The following is a 9,985-nucleotide window of genomic DNA, read 5'->3' on the forward strand; positions in this document are numbered from 1 at the left end:
AGAGCGATAGGTGTCCTTTATTACAGTGTAGCAGTGGTCCAGAGTGTTTTTGTCCCTGGTGGGACACTTATTGTGCTGTCTCTATTTTGGCAGTTATTTACTGAGGTTTGCTCTGTTAAAGTCCCCAAGAACAATGAGCAGGGAGTCTGGATGTTTGTGTTCCATGTTAGTTATCTGGTCAGCCAGGTGTTGTAGCGCCTCGCTAACACAGGCCTGAGGTGGGATGTAAACACCTATCTCTACTATATCTCATTTTCCTCCATCCTAGAGTTTTTTTCTGAATCGCTTAAACACAACCTCATTTTCTAAACAAAACTGTCAACTGGCAAAACAACTTTGTTAAATCAAACACAAAACTCTAAACACACACTCATTCACTAAACACAGCAGTGTGGCACACTTTGACCAAGACTGACACACACAGGCCCCAAAGGTTAAACACAACTAACACCCTGTTGTCATCGTTAACACAACCACTAAAAATTTAACACATACGTATCCAATCATGTTGCTTTAGGACCATACAAAACTGAACGTTTTCTAATATTTCTGAAGGTCTACGGGTTGATTTGCTCAGTCATGAAAAGAGAGGTTATGAGCAGGCAGAGCTTTCTGTTTTTGTTTTCATTTGGGGCGTGAGCTTTCACTTTGGTCAAAGAATAATTGAAAGGTTTATCAATAAACAGCATTTTCACAATATTTGCCTTCCGTAATAAATTCCCTTCGTAAACCCTTTAGAATACAAATTTTGATTCAGCATGAAAAGGGACTCTCCCGTTGTTCAGCAAGGGAAAGGATTGCCCATGATGTAGATGAAGGCCTGTGGCCTGACTCAGAGCAAAGGCATGATGCTGAGGCAGATGGATCTACATTGCTTACTGTAACATCATATAAACTATAACTTGTTCCTACAGACAAGATTGGCTATTAATTTAAATGTTTCACAAATACATACTTTCGTTATCACAGCATAATTGATGTTTATTTGCAAATTAAAACAGTTTGATTCAGATAAAAGCAGCTGTAGAGGCATATAAACAGGGCGATACAACTTAACAGACGGCGCGTGCGCTCTTGTGGATGGGGAGCAGTTTCTGGCAGACAATGGGCCTCATTCACAAATCTGTGCTTAAACCGTGCATACAAACGTTTGATGCACAAATCTGGGATTCATCAATATGAACTTCCTCAGACCTCAGACTGTCCTAGAAAATGTAAACACACACTCTTAACTAAATGCTTATGTTATGGGTCCCACGAAAAAATATGTAAACTACAGTGTGGATGCAGCAGCAAGGAAGACACAGAGCAATTAGTTCATCATCCAGCATGCATCTTATTAAAATTCAATTTCAAATACAAACATTTTTCTTAGTGTCAGTTTATAACTGTGTTTTAAGTGCATAAAACATACATTAAATTGTCCGCTCCTTTGTCACGGAATGTATTGTGTAAGTGTTACTCACATTTCAATCAATCAATCAAATTGTATTTGTCTCATAGGGCTTTAACAAGGTGTGACATCCTCTGCCCTTAACCCTCAACAAGAGTAAGGAAAAACTACAAAAAAAAACTTTTAACAGGGTAAAAAGAAGGTAGAAACCTCAGAGAGAGCCACATGTGAGGGATCCCTCTCCCAGGACGGACAGAAGTGCAATAGATGTCAAGTGTAAAGGAGAACATCAGAAAGATAAGGGTATTTGCAGCATTGATTAGAATAAACACTTTGTAGCATAATGGAAGGTAAATTAATTGATGGATTATTGTCAGTAATGGTCGAGTATCTGAGGAGAAATATTGTATATCAAGCAGTCTTGTTGTAATCATAGTCTATGGTCAGCTTCCACCACGGTCATGATCCACCATCAAGATCGGATGCCACTATAGTCCACAGTCATTGTCCACTGCCGCCATCAGGATCCACCATCAGCTGCCACCTCAGTTGTGGTCCACCCCCATTATCAGATGCCAACACGATACAGGATCCGCCATTATTATCACAATCAGCCAGCACGATACAGGATCCGCCATTACGATCATGATCTCTGATACGCGATCCACCATCATAATCCACGATGTGGCCGCAGCTGCGGCCCTGGATCTGCGGATGATAACGCAAAAGGACTCCAGGGAAGAAGTCAAGTCAGTAACATGTATTGATGAGATATTAATTTATTTGATGTGATAAGGAGGGAGAAGAGGAAGGAGAAGCTGGGAAGAGAAGCTCTGTGTCCCCGACCTTCTAGACCTATAGCAGCAGAACTAAGAGCAGGTCTAAGACAAGCCTGGACCAGCTCTAACTATAAGCTTTATCGTAAAGGAAGGTTTTAAGCCTACTCTTAAACGTACAGATGGTGTCTGCCTCCTGAACTGAAACTGGGAGATGATTCCACAGGAGAGGAGCTTGATAGCTGGAAGCTCTGGCTCCTACTCTACTTTTAGAGACTTTAGGGACGACAAGTGAGCCTGAATTCTGGGAGCACAGTGCTCTAGTGGAGTGATATGGTACTATCAGCTCTTTGAGGTATAATGGTGCCATATTATTAAGGGCCTTGAAGGTGAGGAGGAGAATTTTAAATTTTATTTTAGATTTAACCGGAAGCCAGTGTAGTGAAGCTAACACAGGAGAAATGTGGTCTCTTTTCTTGGTTCTTGTCAGGACACGTGCTGCAGCATTTTGGACAAGCTGCAGAGTCTTTAACGACTTACTGCTGGAGCCTGATAATAAGGAATTACAATAATCAAGTCTGGATGTAACAAAGACGTGGACTAGTTTTTATGCATCCTTTTGAGAAAGGACCTGTCTGATTTTTGAGATGTTACGCAAGTGAAAGAAGGCGGTCCTAGAAATTAGTTTTAAGTGAGAATTAAAGGACAAATCGGGATCGAAGATCACTCCCAAGTTCCTGACTGTTTCATTGGAAGCAAGGGCAATGTCGTCTAGCGCAGCTATATCATTAGATAATGTATCTCTAAGGTGTTTAGGGCCAAGTATTAGAACCTCTGTTTTATCTGAGTTTAATAAGAGAAAATTACGGGTCATCCAGGTTTTTATGTCCTTGAAACATGCTTGGAGTTTAGTTAATTGATTACACTGTTCAGGTTTTATTGACAAGTATAACTGGGTGTCATCCGCATAGCAGTGGAAATTTACAGATTGTGTCCTGATAATGTTTCCGAGTGGAAGCATATATAATGAGAATAAAATTGGGCCAAGCACAGAGCCCTGTGGAACACCGTGGTTCACTTTGGTGCGCACAGATGAGACTAGTTCATTTACTAAAATAGCCTTTGATGATAGTGATCTTATGTTTAAAAGTCCACATTTAAAAGTCTTTGTTTGTTGAATTGTTGCAGAGGTTGTGTTAATTCTTATAATTTTTTGTGTAGAATTCTCCCTCTGTTAATGTTTGGTTTAAATAATTTAATGGGACGGTGGACAGACACAGTCTCTATGGGTTTGTGGTTGTTTGACTGATCCAGAGGGAGCGCAGAGAAGTGTGTAGCACTGCAGCTCTGCTTCCTGGTCCCAACTCTGGGTTGTCATTTTATAGACTGAGTAATATTCCTAGATAAGAGAGCTGCTCCATCCCAAGTGGGATGAACGCCGTCTCTCCTAACAAGACCAGGTTTCCTCCAAAAAGTTTGCCAATTATCTACAAAGCCCACACCATTTACAGGATGGCACATTTCTGGTGTACTTCTTATGTTTTCTTACTTCAAACAACATTTATACAATACATAATACACAGTATCACTCATATATAAGTAGGGCTACTATAATGACAAAGTGCAGGTTACAGTGATAGTCAGCTGTACTGAAATCCAAAATGGTATTTCTGTAATTATCTAGACATACACACTTAATCACTATGCAGTTCTCACTTAGGAAGAAATACAAACATTTTCATTTTAAACCTAATAGGCTATAAACAATGGCGGCGCGTCCATATAGGAGAACTAGGTAATTGCCTAGGCTTTTGGCAAGGGTGAACTATGTGTGTGAACTAAGTGAATAGTAAAATCCCAGGAGATAAGACTAGACCCAGACACAGGTCTTGGTGGGGGGAGAGGAGCACAGTCTCGGATTTGTGGCTCTGATGTCATCTTGGCAGTTACACAAGCAGAAATAGTATGCATAAGCAGAGATAATATATAGTGTGGTATAATGGTATAATTTTCTATTACAGATGATACTGCAGCATGTCTAAATGACAGAAAATGATCTGGCTGCGAATATAAAAAGAAGCGACTATTGAAGGAGCAAGCATTCCAAAAACAGTACAACACGAGACATGACGCACACAGTCAGGACTCAGTGTTAAAGTGACTGGAGAGATCCAGATACATGATACGACACCACAGATTAATAACTAAATACATGATCGTTAGTTTGTCATCTACATCATAACCATCCCATTAAAAAACAAATGAATCAGAAATACTTTATTGAACCCAGGGGTTTAAATTGTGTTTGTTACAATAGCTCCATGCAAGAGTAGAAATATAAGCATATAAAGATTTAAAGAAGAATAAAATGAGTCCAGTCTGTTGACTCAGTGTCTGACACTCAGAGGGAGGAGTTGTATAGTTTGATGTCCACAGGCAGGAATGACTTGCTGTGGCGCTCTGTGGTGCATTTCGCTGGTCTCAGTCTTGCACTGGACGTGCTCCTGTGTTTGACCAGCAAGTTATGGAGAGGGTGGGAGACATTGTCCAGGATGGCATGTAACTTAGACAGCATCCTCCTGTCTGACACCGCTGTCAGAGAGTCCAGCTCTACCCCCACAGCGTCACTGGCCCTGCGGATCAGTTTGTTGTGTCTGTTGGCGTCCGCAACCCTCAGTCTGCTGCCCCAGCACACACCAGCAAACAGGAGAGCACTGGCCACCACAGTCTCATATAACATCCTCAGCATAGTCAGCAGCAGATGTTGAAGGACCTCAGTCTCCTCAGGAAATAGAGGCGGCTCTGGCCCTTCTTGTAGAGGGCATAAATATTCTTAGCCCAGTTCAGTTTACGGTCTATAACGTGAACGTGAACTAGTTAATTTTTTTAACCGTGGACTTAGTTCAAAATTTTAAAAGATAAACAATGAACACTCCCGGGAGTGTAAGCTAGGATGATGAACCACCCTCGGTGACACTCCAGTAAAGTAAGGCGTCATGTGTGAAAGCACGGTGAAGCCAGCTGCACCTTAGATTTTTGTTGTGCGTCTACTTGTGCCTTTACGGTAAGACGGGACGGATGGTTTGAGTGACAAAAAATGACAAAAACACAACTATATTTTAGTTATAGTCTCTCACTTGATATATATTCATCTTCATGGCGTTTCCGCTCATATAGAATTTCTAGTCCCTTTACTGCAAAATGACTGAGAAAATTAAAGGAAAAGTCTGTGAAAATGGCCTAATGTATTCATAATTTAGTCATATTTGGATGCTTGTTTAAAATATTCCATAAGAGGTTAAGAGTAATTTGCAGTGAATTCCTCTTCTTGATGTCTCTGACTATTCTCATATCAAATTCCATGTTTGTTTTACTGCAGAATGACTGAGAAAATTTAAGGGAAAGTCTGTGAAAATCCCCCAATGTATTTATAATGTAGTTATATTTGGATGCTTGTTAAAAATATTCCATGAATAATTTCCAGATAATTGAGAAGAAACCTCTGTTATCAATGTTTTCACAGAATCATTCCACTTCAAAATGATAGTAGACCACCTGAGTGTCACTGACATTATATCAGGAAAGACCAATCTCAATTTTCAAAATTAAACTCCTTTAAGCTGTGAAAAGGCATTTTCATCTTTTTGGAACAATTACAATTTTTTAAAATTGTTAATGAATATTATTTCAGTGTCTTACCTTCCTCCATGTTGTTTGACGTACTCTCAAAAAAGCAATTCCTAGTACACGTACAAGGATATGTATGGAGTGTGTCAACTTTGATTGCACTAGTTCAACTTGCTACCCACAGTAATTATCTGCATGATGAGCTACAGAGACAGAGTGGAATATATAAAATGCAAAAGAAACAATGGGGAAAAATGAAACCACTTAAAGAGGTTCAGTTTTTTAATCACACTTCAATTTTTGTTCCCATTTGAATTTCACACTGCTCTGTTTCTTTATCACGGTTAATAATAAAATAAATCCTAAAAAAAACCAAACAAAAGAAACATTTTTCATATTGCACCTTTTATTAAAGAAACCTGCTTTACAAAATACACAAAAATAAACACAAATAAATAGAGCTAAAAATACAATTTAGATTTTGAACAACGGTGAGCATAACTACCTAGAGAGTCAAATATATACAAAAGGAACAATGAGGAAACATGAAATGTCATGTGCACTCTAGATATTTAATAGATTGTTTTGATTGATGTTTTTTGAATATCAATGACAGTGTCACAAGACAAGCTGTTTTTAGGTTTTTCAAGGTGGAATAAAGGGTTAGGATCAAACTGGTATTAAGACTGAATGTCATTTTAGTTCCATTGCCTTGAAACTCTCATATAGTAGCATTTGTTGTAGCATTTTCAGGTGTTGTGGAAGTAGAAATTGAAGTTGAAATTCAATATAAATTGAAAACATATAAGCTGAGTATTTACACTGATCATCCATAACATTATGCCTACATTCCTTACCTCACTGGTTTGCGGCTACGCACCCCCATACGCGACAAACTACGATGCACTGTGTGTTCTGACTGAAAAAATGTTTACTTGCTGCCTAATATATCCTACCCACTGACAAATACCATTGTACCGAGATAATCAATGTTATTCACTTCACCGGTCAGCGGTCATGTTATGGCTGATCAGTGTATATACACGGCATATTCACAGTTAACTCAAACTACATTGAGATTATATTGTAAATTATTTGAAAACTGATACTGTAGTTACTTATTTGGCAACATCAATGACCACTGTATAGACATTTTTTCTTACTTTAAGTAATTATGTAGATAAGTATTAGTTAATTTTGATTGCATAATGCAATGGCTGTGGAAAAATGTGCCTGTTTTGACTATGCAACTCTATCTGCCACTGGGTCCGTGGCATCCCTTGGTGTCTCATAGACGCACAAGGCATGTTTGCCATATGTACAATCCCAACAGTTCTTATTCCCCCAGGTCATTAAACTGTGGAACATTTCTTTATTTCCACTTTAATGTGAGAGAACAATCTGAAAATCATATTTGAGATTTCCACCTTGTCATTTTATAGATTCAATGTGACAAGTGCAAACAATGGTTCCATGAACAGTGCCTGGAAATGGAAACCAAGGACCTGGAACAAGCCAGGGCTGAAAACTGGAGTTGCTGCATATGCTTTTAAATCCCTGAATGCTTTCTCAGCATAAATCTTCAACAATAATCATTCAAGTTTCCCAGTAATACAGTAACTGAACCGGAAAGCGTGTATTTTGAACTAAAAGTTCGACAGTCATTTCATCTTTCCTGATTGTTCCTTTTTTACTGTATATATTTGACTCTCTCTCTCGGTCGTTATGCTCACCGTTAGCTCTATTTATTTTTGTGTATTTTGTAAAGCATGTTTCTTTAATCAAAGGTGTAATTTAAAAAAATATATATATTATTTACCGTGATAAACAGAGAGCAGTGTGAAAAATGCAAATGGGAACAAAATTTGAAGTGTAATTAAAAAAACTGAATCTCTCGAGTGCCAAACAAGTGGTTTCATTTTTCCCCATTGTTTCTTTTGCATTTTATTTATTCCACTCTGTTTGTGTAGCTCATCATGCAGACCATTACTGTGGGTAACAAGTTGAACTAGTGCAATCAAAGTTGACAAATCTAAAGTTGACACACTCCACCTCATATCCTTTTACGTGTACTAGGAAACGCTTTTTTGAGAGTACATCAAACAACATGGAGGAAGGTAAGACACTGAAAAGATATTCATTAACAAACAACTGTTGTAATTGTAAATTGTTTCACAGCTTAAAGTAGTTTAATTTTGAAAATTGAGATTGGTCTTTCCTGATGTGTCAGTGACATTCAGAGGTGGTCTACTATCATTTTGAAGTGGAATGATTCTGTGAAAACAGGAGGTTTCTTCTCAATTATCGTGAAATTATTCATAACCTCTCATGGAATATTTTTAACAAGCATCCAAATATTACTACATGATGAATTCATTGTGACATTTTTCACAGACTTTCCCTTTAATTTTCTCAGTCATTGTGCAGTAAAAGGGCAAGAAATGTGATATGAGCGGAAACGCCATGAAGACAAATATATATCAAATGAAAGACTATATATAGATGCACAACAAAAATCCAAGCTGCGGCTGGCTTCAGTGCTTTCATACGACGGCTCACTTTAAAGCGGTTCAGTTACGGTAAAAGCTACCTCCGCAGCACAACGAAACAAGACTGTTTGTATGGTACGTTGCATTAGAGGGGCAGTATAATTATTTTTCGCCTAGAGCGGCAGTAGTACACCTGCTGGTCGGAAGTTCCAACTACACATTGGTTAAAAAGATGGTCTAATAATCAAAAAGTTAAAGTAGCACTTACATGCAGCACTTTGTAGTTTGGCATTTTTTTGAGATAATGTACATGATTCTTGCTGTTCTGGGTTTGTTTTGGTTGAATGCACTTATTGGAAGTTGCTTTGGATAAAAGATATGTGATATGTAATGTAATGTTGAGTTGACAATCATTTCACCATATCTGTGAAAGGAAAGTTGGAAAATCTCTAGTATTATATGTTTGTTTCCATAGCTAGCACCTGCAAGTCATTATTTACATGCACAGTCACTGTTCAAAGTTAACATGTACAGTATATCAGATATTGAATGGTTGAAAACTGTGATTTCAGCTTCAGAAGACTATAAAAAAAAGAATGCCTGAAAGAAACCTATGCATACACCTAAGAGTAAGAGATTTGAATTGCTGAATCACAATTGGAGTCGGGATGCCTCGAAGGAGGGGCCTTCGTCCAGATGACCCCAGAGGACGATGACTGGTATCCTCCAAACTTGCACTATCCACATCAGAATTGGTGCAGACCAAAGTCAGGAGACCTGGGGTCTCATTTATCACCGTTGCGTACGCACTAAACGGGACCTGAAACGTACGTACGCCACTTCTCACGCAAACGTTGTGATTTATAAAAACAAACTTGACGTGAAAATTTGCGTATTTCCACGCAAACTCTGACCCATGCGTACGAACGTTTTGGAGACAGGAAAGTGGCGACGCAGACGTGAGGTGGTGAACTGAAGCAGATTATTGATCCACTTCCTCATTTACATTAAAACCAACAGCTTTAGTTTTGCTCGCGCGACATATCTGTTCCACACAAACCTTTTCATTAAAAAATATATAAAACAACTTACAGCAAATTACGTTCAGATTCCATTAAACAGCGGAGTTACGGAGCCGAGTCATTAACAGGTTTTAATAATATCTTCTAACACTGTGCGTGTATCATCAAATCACTGCAGTGAACGTGACTGTGCCATCAGGCGCACAGAGCGGACTCGAGATCACTTACAAGAAATTAAGAAACTTTCCAAATAATATCCCAGAGTGGAGGTTAGGATCCACTGATGTGAGGGAATCGGTCCGAATGCTCTAAATAAATAAATACTGCCGTGACACTGGTGCGTGATTCTGCGTGATGTGTGCATGCGAATGGAAGAATGAGGAAACAAGGGTTCAGCGATGTCTGATCAGCTGATATAGATTCTATTGATCTGTGATCTGTTTTTCAGGCTCCGTTCTTTCTATTGTCTTCACTCTCACACATTGTGTTATCCACAGCAGCGGCAGAGTATCAGTGTATTTTCTTTATTAGTGACATCACTGCTGTCCCATAAAATGTCTCTTCACCTCCACCTCACTAACAAACACCTCGATGTCAGTGTCAGAAAGTTTCGCTTCCTCTTCTCATCGCTTGATGCCGTGACTCCGTCAGGACTCACCGTGGAAACCCATTGGTCAG

General features: G+C 38.9%; 1 protein-coding gene across 2 annotated transcripts in view; it reads left to right on the forward strand.

Moving 5' to 3' along the window:
* LOC118123436 (methyltransferase-like protein 22) overlaps window positions 1-9,985 on the forward strand; it is a 640,601-nt gene that overhangs the window by 401,769 nt on the left and 228,847 nt on the right. The gene's annotated exons all lie outside the window — the stretch shown is intronic.

This window comes from Hippoglossus stenolepis, chromosome 16 (genome assembly GCF_022539355.2).
Source record: "Hippoglossus stenolepis isolate QCI-W04-F060 chromosome 16, HSTE1.2, whole genome shotgun sequence".
Classification (NCBI taxonomy): Eukaryota; Metazoa; Chordata; class Actinopteri; order Pleuronectiformes; family Pleuronectidae; genus Hippoglossus; species Hippoglossus stenolepis.